Genomic DNA, 13,412 nt, shown 5'->3' with positions numbered 1-13,412 from the left:
TCGTCGAAGAGGCTGCTGACTCATGCTATAACCAAACATTGAACAAATAAATGGAGAGTTGTTTTTATTTATTTATATTTGTATATAATTGAAAATGATTAATTATTATTGTTTTGGATATTACAATTGACAATATAGAGATCGCCTACTTGTCTGTTATTTTTTTTTTACTCTTCAAAACGCGTTATGAATCACAACACGGTGTCCAAACGGTAAACAAAAAATCACTGCTAATGACACGGTTTAATGATGCCAAAACCCTGACCGATACTACTTTATTATATTGTTAATATTATGCGTTTTACACAATAGAAACCATAGTTATGGTGGAAAAAAAATACCTGTGCCGTCTTCTGTGTAACTCTAATATAACAACCAGTCATAACACAGTAATTATTATATTATTGTGCTCATATTTTACATTATGTATTAGAATGACATTTTCCGCAAGCAGGTGGCGCCGAGAATGGCTGTTTAAGTATTTCCAAATCGCCCATAGCTAGTTAAATTTAGTACATTGTAACGTCATTCGAGATTTACCTTTAGACTGAAAACGCTTTTTGTTGCATCAAATAAAAAAAACCGTCAACGCAAATCTCTCAGAAATATTGTATTCAATAAAATTGGCAATGGACATGTTTGATCTAAAACCCTCGTGAACCTAATGAATTGGTCCTGCCCTAGCCTAAACATAAATACAAACAGGCTGATCTAACTAGCGTAAGACACTAATTTTCTCGGAAAATATGAAAAAATATTCATATTTTCAGAGAAAATGAGTGTCTTACGCTAGTTAGATCGCCCTGTATATTAAAAATATATCATAAGAAAACGTTATTATGAACTGATGAAACTGATGAAAAGTGAAAATATTAAACACTCATAAGGAATCCACGTAGTTGCTCTAATATATACTAAGTTAGAAGCTGTCCTCTTAAACATTTATTCTAAGGAAACGAATATCCGGAACAGAGTTTATTTTACAGAAGACACTACTTCTTCCAGATTTAAAATAGTCGGACTTACAATAGTATGTATGTTTTTTATTTTTGTTTTTTCACACAGTGTTGAATAAAAGATGAAAGTTTTGCAATTAAAGTTTTTTAATTGTCGATAAAATAATATTAAAACAAGTGTAGTGTTGTAAGTAAGTAATTTATATCATAACTTACACTACATCAACGCCATAAAGTTGTTTTATTTAATGTACAATTTATATTTTTGTAAAACTGTTGTACTCATGCGTTTGGTATTTTATTTTTCTTGCAAAACGGATTCAATTTTTATGGGTTGCTTGTTGCTTATTGATTCGTGTAGGGCTTCTGACGGTCATCCCTAATTGGATTAGACGCGCCGTCCAACAATATAACATATTATCTTATTGTAAGGGTCGAACAACGGGGCTTAAGTTGTGATTGGTTCGACGATTTTTTTTTTGTCATTTCATAGTCACACAGTACTATAAAACCTTGACGTTTGCACTGTGTTAATATAACAAACGTCTTGAGATGATTCAAGAAAACAATTTGTAGACAATAAACATGTGTGAATTAGAAAAAAAAGGTTTTCAATAAGAACATTTTTTTTTGTTATTAAAATTGTCAAAACAATCGTGACCTCAATCTTTTACTTGTCAATTCAACGGTCGTTTAGTTGTCATCATATTATAACATTAAGCTACACATTGTGCTTTAGTATTTCTTTTTGATTTGTTATTAATCGTTTTACATGATTTATATATGTTTAAAATATATGTTTTACATTCATCATTCACCAATGAATCATCACAGATGATAAATTCATCAATATGGAAAATAACTGCGGCCAAAACCCATTCGCTTAATATGTACAAAACCTAAGGTGATTATATTTTTTTAACTGACTATAATTGTCTGGCGTGGGAAATTCATAATTATATTTTATTGTTTCTTACTTATTGGTAAATGGGTCTTTCCAAATTACTTAATTAAGGCCGGAGGAGGAAAGAGTAGCTGATACATAATAATATTACAAATTTCCAAATTAACATTTACTAACTGCAACTACTATATAGTGACGCTATCAGCTATAGTAATTTGCATTTTCATATTTGCATTTAAATAAAACAATTATTCTAAATATAATCGAATAAACGTCCGTTTTTTTTTAATTTTCTACAAATACACAAAAAAAATTATTTGAGGAAATATACAGTGTACGTAATATGGTACATTTTCTTTGATGTCAAAACCGTGTTCTTTTGAAAAAATAAAGCCAACTGGTGTTTTTACACATAGTTACACGAGGGGAGTCCTCTTGGTCGATAATTCGGAACAGCCATTATCGGTCCATTGAACCGTTTAAACTGTATCAAGTACATTAATATACTGAACAATATTAAACTACAATAATAATTGTGTCGAACCGAGTTTGATTTATTCGAACGGCTGAAGTTTTGGTGGTTGTTAATATCTATTTATATATAGTTTATAATATATGCGATTGTGTAATGAACCGAAAAACAGCACTTAAGTATTGGACCTTTGAGTTGTATTACAGAAACCCAGAGTTATGGTCAAAATAATAATTTACAACAGTGTACGAATGAGGTTAGCCACCCTAAACCGCTCTTATTTCACTCTTTAATATCTGTAATATCCGTAACTTTTTCTCAATCCAATAACCACACAGTCTTTATATTTTATGAAAGCTGTTTTTCAGTTTGCTTTTGTCTCCTAATCCTTTCACATTAAATGTCTTGACAATCTTACTCGTTTTATTATTTCATTTGATTCACTGTCTAATTCTTACTAGAAAGATACTTATTTAATAATAAAACTAAATTACTTTGTAAAATAACAGTTGTCCTGTATTTTGGTTAATTAGTATAAATGAATTAATTTTTAAACGATACAAAATGTATAGGTAAAAATGAAATAAATAAAATTGTTCATTTTTTACATCAGTCATTTTTTATTCCTGGCATATCAGGGAGTGTCGTGTGTAATTCAAATTGGTATAATATATTATACCTATTTAATATCACACATAGTATTACAGACACACTGAACAGATTAGGCTATCGTAGATCATATTACATGGAATATAAATAATTTGGTAACTCCTTGAACTCCCACGAGTCCTTTGTGTGATTGGATCGGAAAGACCCAACAAAGGATGAACTTAAAGAGTAAAGACAATACACATAAACCGAAGACTTCTTACATTGAATTTTGACGAAAGATATGTTTATAATTTTTTTATGCATGACCATAATCTTATCGTGTTCCCAACCAAAGTATTACATTTCTGCGACCTCTACCACCAACCCACGCCACCGAGTGTTGTTAACACGAAACCGGAGTAGTGATATGGTTAAGAAAATATTTTAACGGTAAATATTGTCAACCTTGAGTTGGTTGATACTATAATGATCCGAGTGGATAATGATATTTATAATTAGATATGTAGGTATAAACCGAGTGAATCACTAACTATGGACCAGTGAATATCTTAAGACATATTGGACTTTTTAAAAAACCCTGTTAGACTGTGTTTAAAAAAAATGTTTACTTATCATCCCAATCGAAAGTAGCCTAATTAAATTAAGAAATTCCTACAATTTCAGATTCAAATCTACTATTGATTCAACGGGTAATATATTGCTACCTTGGATCCAAAATGTCCTATGTGAGTTTTTTTTGTAAAATTCACTTTTTTTGTCGTTTAGGCTATGAATTTTCCCTCGATTTTTCCTAAAAATAAGCTCAATACGTTATGAATCCAATAAGTTATTCAGTTATTTAGTGCAAAAAGTTCTATATAACTTTGAAATAACATTATCGCAAACTTTAGATATAGAACTATAAATAATCTATTTATTCTTAGAATAAAAAAATTCTATTTAGGTAAGTTAAAAACTATTATATACGTTGGGTTGGTATTACTAGTGTAGGAAAAGTTCTTTGTGGTATAGTATTTTTATTTTTTGTGCTAAAAGATTCTACCTCAAGAACTATTTGGCTATTGAACAAGTTTGTTTTTATCAATGTTATTTGATAACCAAGTTCTTAATTATTGCTGTTGGTTGTTAAGCTAACCTAACCTAATCTCACTTCTTATTATCAAAACCTGATATAAATAAAAATTTAGTCCAAATCAAATTAATATTTGCTGAAAAAATATTGGAACGCACTCAAATTAGCTCTATTGAAAAATTACATATTCACACATAGGACGTCCGTTTGGATCCAAGCCCGCGGAATTATATTGTTATCACGATAATTATTTACTGTCGCCATTTTTTTTTTTTGGCAAGTGAAAACAATTTTTGTAAATTAAAAAAAAATTGTCCCCGTTAAATGTAATTATAATACGTTACCGTATGTATATTATCTGCAAGGTTTATTTTTATCGCGTGGCCTGCACGTCGAAATGCATAAAATTAAGTACTATTATTTTGTGTTATCTTTTTTTTTTACATCTTGGCAAATGAGACGGCAAGGCGCAAAATAAATTTCACCGGTTAAATACACACACACGCGCGCGCGCGCGGTAGGTAGATAATATGATGTATATTGTAAATTATTAAGATTAAGATAACAAACGTTTACATAAGAATGGTTCATCCGTAGGAGGCGGCAGGATAATTTAATATTTATTGCCACGACAACGACTTAATTTATGTGTCTAATTAAAAAAACTCCACCAGTCTTAATTACATTAGCGTTATCATCGCTACCATTTTTTTCTTTTCGTTTAAGTTCAATTATTATGTTCCCCACACAACATTAATTCGTTTCAGCAGAAGCCCGAGGCGTTTTTTTTTTTGTACTATTATTATTTAAATAGTTTTTTTCGCCGTCTGTTTTCGGCTAAAATTAGATTTTAGCAATATTGTTTTCGTCGTTAACAATACGCGGTTGTATGTCACTTGTAGTTGGCATTAAAATATGCAAGTAAAAAAAAAAATTTAATTTAATTTCAAAACGAGTACACGCAATTCGTTAGAACTGTTTCGCTGCGGAAATTATTTAAAATAATAATATTTATAAAGCAATTTATGCCAAACGCCATTACCACGTGTACACAATAACCGTTCTGGAAGAATGCGGTAATTTTTCATTGTCACATAAAAGCTCGAAACGGATAAACTTCACTTGTCTAATAACTTACACGCTTATGACTTTTCTTATTTATTAACCGCATTAATTGGCTAACGACGAAAGATTCATAAACTAATATCACAAAATATGTATAAAAATAAAAACCTACTCTGGCAAGGGCAAATTTTTCAAACCGAATTATAAAAAAACAATTTTCTCCTAGCCACAGGGTTCGTGTGTAACTTCCTAAGCCAAAGTCTCTAAAATATATCACCAAAGGGCAAGCAAAATGTTTTTAAAGCGCCTCTTTAAAGTTGCCTCTTTTTTTAGTAATATGCTTATAATAATAAAATGCGTGGGAAGTAAGACAAATAAATCACCTTTTACGGACGGTCCCAAAACGATAAAATCGAAAATTATTATTATATAGGTACACATATTTTATAAACGACAACTCTTAAATATAGACAACGATAAATATAGCACGTTGCAAAAGTTCTGTTCAAAACGTTATTTTATATTTAATATGGTTGTAAAAACCGACCCTTTTGGCTTTTGCTGGTTAGAAAATATTTTTTTTGGTTTCTTCAAAAAAAAAAAATACATACATTTATATTCCAACAGTTTAATACTTTTAAAAATATACTTTACCGGCATTTTTAAATATGAATTTCTTTTTTTCAAAAATGTTTCATCCTTACTTATTCCGACTAATCTGGTTAACAAATTTTTAGTTGATTTATTTCTATGTTGTCTTGCAAAAGTAAGTTTACCTACTTTATAAAAAAAAAAAAATGTTAAAAACCAACAAGATTATTTTTATAAGGATTCCTTTAATTATCTTTTATCCATTCCAATTTCCATTGGTCTTGTTTGTTTTGTCATTAATAGTTAATTATATTTGCGACGCAATATTGATAATTTATAGTATGACCCAATTTTCAACACGTTTTTTGTATCGAGGCAAATTGAAGGTTTTAAAAAAACTACTTTCTATAAAAGGTTAACGAATTCATTATAGCACAACAACGGCAAAAGCTCTTGTGTTTTTTTTTAATAACAGAAAAAGCATTTTTCTTCATGGATTTTTTCATAGTTTTGTTTATTTTTTTGTAATAAGTAACAATTCTTTCGGGTGAATACCCGATCGCGGTGCATTTTAACGACTGTAATGTCATTTGTGTTTACACACATTCACACACAGACAGAACATAATAATATTATTATGCGTTCAATGTTCTACTTTCAATGCAAACGATCGTTGTGGTATATGGTAATTGGAAATTCTTGTACTTGTATACATACACTAAAAGTATTAACGAGCATCGACTTTGAACGACACCGACTTGTGTGTATAATAATATGTACATGTGCAAATTGTATAGGTACTCAAAGTATAATAAATGTATGTTATATCCCAAACACTCAAACTACATAATATTATTATGTAAAATACGCGGTGCCTAAAATATATTAAATTCTTCGCAGACCTTATTTGCAAATATAACAGCCCTTCGGCTTACAATAAGTGACCCGATTGGAATTTTTTTTTTTTTGGTAACTTTTCTCATGAATACTTATTTGAGAATACATCAACTTACTCGGTAGCTATTGAAGTACAATGAGTAGTTGACATTTGCAGTTGACTGTAATATCTGTGATAGAAATTTAAAAAAAGTATATAAATCATTTTTTTTATACTCTCCAGGCAATACACACACTTGTTAATTTATAGTTTATATAAAATATCGATTGATGTATACATATATTTTTTCTCTCTAAAAATCCGCTTATTTAAAGCCAACTATTTGTCAAGTACAATTATTGTATTTAAACGTTGTTGGTATTGTATAATGTATAGGTATGTACAACACAATAATATAAACGTAATAGCGGCATTCCACGTTGTCATTATCGTCATAAACATTGTATCTATAGTAATAATATAATATGTATGAAATGGCCGTAGCCCAGTACTTAATTAATATCCAAAACGCAGCTCTCCACTTGTATACCTACACACTAAGCCGTTGTAATGAGAAAACATACAACTCCCATGCAATATGGATTATCATGGTTTTAATACTACTATATTATACCTGTGTGTTTAATTTAATGCGGTACCTATACGTTATTATTAAATAACCGTCTACACATTTGGTTTTGAGTACAGACAGCGGTGGTGTGCTTATATACTTAATGTGTACTTAAATATTTACTGCACAGTACGTCGCACTCTTATGGATCAAAGTCGTCATGAGCGATTAGTATATAATAATATTATTGAGCGTTTCGGTTTCCACAATATACTTAATAATTTTAAAATACTTTCACCGCTGACCCATATTAATCTATGGTAAATGATTTTCGTATGTTTACTTTGGTGCTCTTACCCGAATAAAAAATATCTTCTAAAAAAAATAATAAAAAACAAAAAAAATATAGATTCAATAACGTTGTACTTCTATTGGAAAACGCACAATCCATTTACCCGACCTATTACAAATAATAATAAAAAAAACTTAGTTTTTTTCTCCATTTAAGGATCGGTCAAACAGAAAGCGGACTGTCCGCGCGGACAGGGTCCGTCCAACTAGTCCGCTAGTCCGCTGCGGACTGGGATAGTCAAACAGAATGCGGACAAGTTTGAGCGAACCAGTGTGAAAACTGCCACAACCAAGAGTGTGTACTGTTGGTTGTTTTTTTATTTTTTACTTTTTTATCTAACGTTTTCTGTTTTCAGTTTCTTTTACAATATGTCTAGATTCTTCTACTTGCCTTGAGTTAAGCAAGACGAAAAAAAAGAAAATGGGTACATAAACTAAAAAAAAAAAAAATAGAATTTGGGGAGTTTCACCGACTATGCTGTGTTCTCGACGTTCAAACTAGAACTGAACTAAATTGAATTCAATAATTTAAGAGGTCATATTTTTATGAATGGTTTTAAGCCAGATATTAAACACTAAAATATTAGCCAGAAACTTGACGTTTTAATATACTAGCCACCTTAGATACGAGCTTGTTACTGCTTGTTAATATACTATATCATTATCTACCATTATCTATAATTCCACCACTACTTTAAATTTATTTGGTACTTCAACGAGACATGAAAATGCTCATTCGTGGTTGCAACCTCGGCTGAAAAATTGTATTAAATTTTACATTTTTGTGAAGTGTTGATACCAGTCTTTTGTCAAATCTGTCCATTTTTCTGTTTTTTTTATAATCTGGATGCCACGTATCATACAAATAAACGCATTCTCGAACAAGATCAATCAATCGTTCCGTTTCATCGGTCATTTTCAGTGCACAGTTTTAAAATGAAAAAAATGTTTAAATTAAGTAGAATATGTTGTCATCAATATTGTTTGTATATTTTATGTTCGATAATTATATATTAAAAATAATAATATTTTAGAAGTGCTGATACGTGTGGAAAATCCAGTGTATTGTCTATATTAAATATATATTATATATTTTTTATTTTACAAAATTATTCCAGTCCGCCGCGAACTTTGTGGAAAAATACAACCATCAGTTGTACAGGCCTACCGCGGCGGACTAGTATAGTCCGCCGCGGTAGGCCGCTGTCTGTTTAACCAGAATGATGCATTTAAATAGAGTACAGAGTCCGCGGCGGACCAGCGACCTGTCCGCGCGGACAGTCCGCTTTCTGTTTGACCGATCCTTTAATCATGGATATGTTATCAGATTAGAGATTCTCTTATCACTTATCTTTTGTTTTTATATTTCTTATCTCTAACTGAAAGTGAAAGTATAACGCGAAAATGACGACATGAATTTCTTGTACCCACCACAATTTAACATATTATCCATGTTAAAGTTATATTTTCCCTAAATGATTATTTCAGCAGCTTTTTTGTGTCTATGGTAAAAATAATCACAACAAAGAATTTGCCTCCAAAGTGTAACTTGTGGGCTTTCATTAGATATGTACATAATTTTAACATTGATAATAAACAATAAATATAATGCATAATAATATATAAGTATACACCTTGTCGGTGTTATAAATTACATTTACAGTAGTAGTGTGTTAATTATTTTGATCAATCAAATAGAGTGATGCTCACTTGATATTGTAGTTTGATGTTTGATTTTTGCATCCATTTTGGATTAGAACGAAAGGAACTGCTGAAAAGGGCACTTTACCCAAACCTATTCGGCCACCGGTAAAACTGTCTAATAGGTCTTGCGGTAAGGTACTTCAGTAGGTCTTCAGTACTTAAGTATGATTGTTACATATATACATAAATATATTTATTATTTTCGAGAGACCACGATCACAGCTTACTTGTGATACTGAAAGAGTATAAGAATTAACTTGTAGCCCGTGCAGAAGAGGGCAGGAAATTAAAGGGCAATGATATTATGGAAAGACCTGTTATTTTCAAACAACTTTTATCTAGGTTTATTCTAACTTAAAAATTGACCGAGTTTAAAATTTAGGACGGGAGGGAGGGGTGGAGTAAAGTGTTATTTTTATCTGCGCGCATTACTCAATCCTAAAAAAGCTTCCATCCTATATTTTAGAGGCTAGGTTAAGCTATTCGAAGTGCACGCCGTGTGTCTTTTTTTCTTTCTTTTTAAAAAAAACAGCCGTTGATCGTTTTATATAATTATAATGTATTTTTTTTTTGTTATGTACACACATACATTATACAATATATATATTATTATAATTATTATAAAGGTATAATGATAATATATTATTTATTATGTCACAATCGCGATAATATAATTACTCGTTATATTTTATAATATTATTAATATTATTACATAAAAAAATCACAAAAAACGATACGCGTGCATCATAAATATCCGCACAAACTTGTCTAGAGGCGTATAGGAACATTTATCGAGCCGAAACGGACTTGTGAATGGGATCGAGGGGAGGTTTAGGGGAGGAAAGAGGCGTTTCGGCACAAATGTAATTATTATAAAAAAAAAAAAAACAAATTCGTCGTGCGAATACTATTTTTGAGCGTACGCCTAGTGCGCATGCTATGCATAATACGTATACATATTATTATAATACATTTTGCAATATATAATAACAATATGTCATAAATATAATAATAATAATAATAAAAAAACAATTATACATACATAAATATAAAAAAAAAAAAAAGTTTGTAAGTGTACATAATATTATTATTATATATAAATAATGATAATTTAAATTAATAAATAGGCGACTATATATATATAGTTATATAAGACTTTTTTTTTTTTTTTTGAGGGTACGTTAAAGATCATACTGCACATATGTATATGATGTGTACATAAGTACTATACATATATAGTCGACCGTCGAACAACAAAAGTGGGTTTTAAGAATGTGACCTACCCGTCGATAGGGTCGTCGATGAAAATGTACAAAAATATTTACAAAAAAAAAAAAAATATATTTATATATATTATTTTTAAATATTTGTTTATATCTTAAATGTTTAATTATCACACATCTCCTCATTGGGCGTCGCACCACAGCTTTGATTGTTGCACTGTTGATTTTTTTTTTGAAATTTATCCGCGCTCGATACATTATAATTGTTATTGAATATTATTCTCCGTCTTATCTTTTCCAAGGTGGCTCGTCGCGGTTATCTCTCTATCTCTCTCTCTTTTTCTCTGTAACAATAATGCAATTGCACAACGTTAATAATATAATACGATTTTATAACATTGAGCCAACAGCTACCGCGGCATCGTTCCTCGGATAGCTATTATAATGATAATAATAATATCGTTACAAGTGGTAAGTTTATTTAAACAAATGCTAGTTGAGTGGACATTTCTTATATAGAACATATTATATAGGTATTTTTTTTCTTAAGTCGGATTAGGTAATAGTTACCCAACTCAATGGTCGGACACGCTAATAAGAGATGCGCAATTAAAGTCAAGATGATAATATACATATTTATTACGGCAATTATACAACTATTCTAACTGGTCAAGGAAGTATGTTTCCAGACGACCGGTTAAGGGAAGAATATGTCAAAATATGGAAAACGATTCATGCAATAACAAAAATAACTGTTACAGAAAAACAATACTTGGCAAGTTCGTTGTTTATAAATTATTACCTTTTTAAATTTAGCGGTACCGAATTTTTCTTTGTTCGTGTGACATTTAAAGGGGAGGAACAAGTCAATTCAGAAGGGTAAACTCAAACGTTTTAATTCCTTGGAATTGTTTAACTCTAGACAACGCAATGTAATCTTATTTTTTCTTCTATTTTTAAGATAACTTCTCTCGGTTTGTATTTATGTATCATAAACCACGAGACAGTGTAAATAATCTAAATCGCAGAATAGATAAATTCTGTGTTTACTCTAAAAGAGCGTGCGGAGCCTGATTTATATTTAATTTGGACATTATATTTTATCGTTATTCGCGGATGGCTTTTTTTCCCGAAACACGGCCCATCGTGCGAGCAACCGAAATACACGACTGTCGTACGCATTGCATATACTAGGCGATTCCCAGGGTTCAACGGCCGCGGGGTTAGGAAAATTTACGACCGTTTCCCGGCCGGGTCGTTTTTAATAATATAACGTCGTGGTGTGTGTGTGTGTATGTGCTTAAGCCCGGTTGTGGTCTGGCTAATATTGCTGTCGGTTGATAACGGGTGCATCTTAGACCGAACACGGCAGCGAGGAAGGGCGACGACCGACGATATTGATAATATAATGATAACAGTGTGTTGTTTGCCCTAAAAGCTGTTGACTCTAAGACAACAAAGGTGAACGCAGACGATGGTCCCGGGTCTGTTAATAATTTATGCGCGCAAGTCAACATTAAAAGGGAGGTGTAACTTTGAAGAAGTACACGTCAAACCGTCTTCATGCGAGAGTTTATGATGACGAAATTGTAAATTGCTCAATTTAAATTTGAAAACTAGGTTTTAACATCGGTTCAACACGAGGATAACATGCTGTGCTTATAACTGGACACATTTCATAAGTAGCCGACCACTTAGGCAACGCGCGTTGCATATAATATCACAATGGCTAAGCGTACACTTGTTGTAAGTCGACTTTTACAGAAAATACACTTTTTCATACCAATTGATAAATAGTTCTTTAAATGTCAAATTTATATTTGTTGTGATATTTACATTTACAATGAAAACTTTCTTGTACAATCTTATTAAAAGTAAAAAAAAAGTTTGAATTTGTGCTCTACTGAACAATTTCATTTCCAACAAGTGTGCACTAGGGCATCGATATCGAGTTCAGTAGTTCGCGTTGGTAAGTTTTTTTCTTTAAAATAATCTACGTGAAACGTTTACAAAAATACAGACGGAAAAAAGTTGCACTGGCAGTAAACGAAGATGTTGTTTGTGAAACTTTCTGAACAAAAAATTTTCTTTTCGGCTGCCAAAAAAGAAACCCCTCGTTTCAAGGATACGCTGGTGATGGTCAAATTGTATTTTATTTGTTTTTTTTTTACTATAGAACTCTATTGACACAACTCTTCTGGTCGAAAAAAATCAGGAAATTCAATTTCGCCCGCAAACTGGGTCACGGTTAAGTTTAACTTTTCGGTCGGAACGGCCAAAAAGTAATCCGGCTAACCCGGAATCAATTTATATAGGTATATAGTGTAATTTATACTTGATTTACTTAGCTCGGTGTCCAACAGACGTGTATTGAAAATAAACAGCAAATTCAATTGAACACCGTCGGTGACTACAATATTTTTTCGGGTCTTTTAAAATAGGGTCGAGGCGATTTCAATCGATACCCCACCAAATTGACTCGAGATTGGATTTAAAAATGAAAAATCCACTATAAAGGGTTAACAATTTTACGCTTTTAAAAAAATTGTCTGAGCAAAATCCGTTGAAAAAGTTAATTACGCTGTGATTATATATGAAACCCTACACAGCATGTTGTAATAACACTGCGTTGTTTGGGTAAATGGGAGATAAGTCTAAGTTTGGCACTATGGAAATTGTAAACTATATTACCACATCAAAAGGACAATCATTTTAAAATCAGCCATCTACAACAAATTGTAATGAAAATTAAAAACAACATTTTTTTTCTTGTTGCCCTTTTTTCTCATTATTTTCATTGACTTATAACCAAAATCACAAATACCATTGACAAAAACTAGTCATGTCAAATATGAGTGTAATATGTGTGTGCATATCCTCTTTAAGGGACGACCTACATCACATATTATGAATATTAAGGTTTAAAATCATCCTACATATGTAATAGAAAATGTCTGACTTATCACGTTATGGGCAAACGTGCATAATTTTGTTTAAATACATAATATCAAACT

The sequence above is a fragment of the Adelges cooleyi genome, unplaced genomic scaffold (assembly GCF_023614345.1).
Source record: "Adelges cooleyi isolate 19-005CV unplaced genomic scaffold, UGA_ACOO_1.1 ACOO_flye_CR_arks_rails_tigmint_CR_PRNA_108, whole genome shotgun sequence".
Classification (NCBI taxonomy): Eukaryota; Metazoa; Arthropoda; class Insecta; order Hemiptera; family Adelgidae; genus Adelges; species Adelges cooleyi.
The sequence above is the reverse complement of the archived record's forward strand: the minus strand, read 5'-3'. Positions refer to the sequence as shown.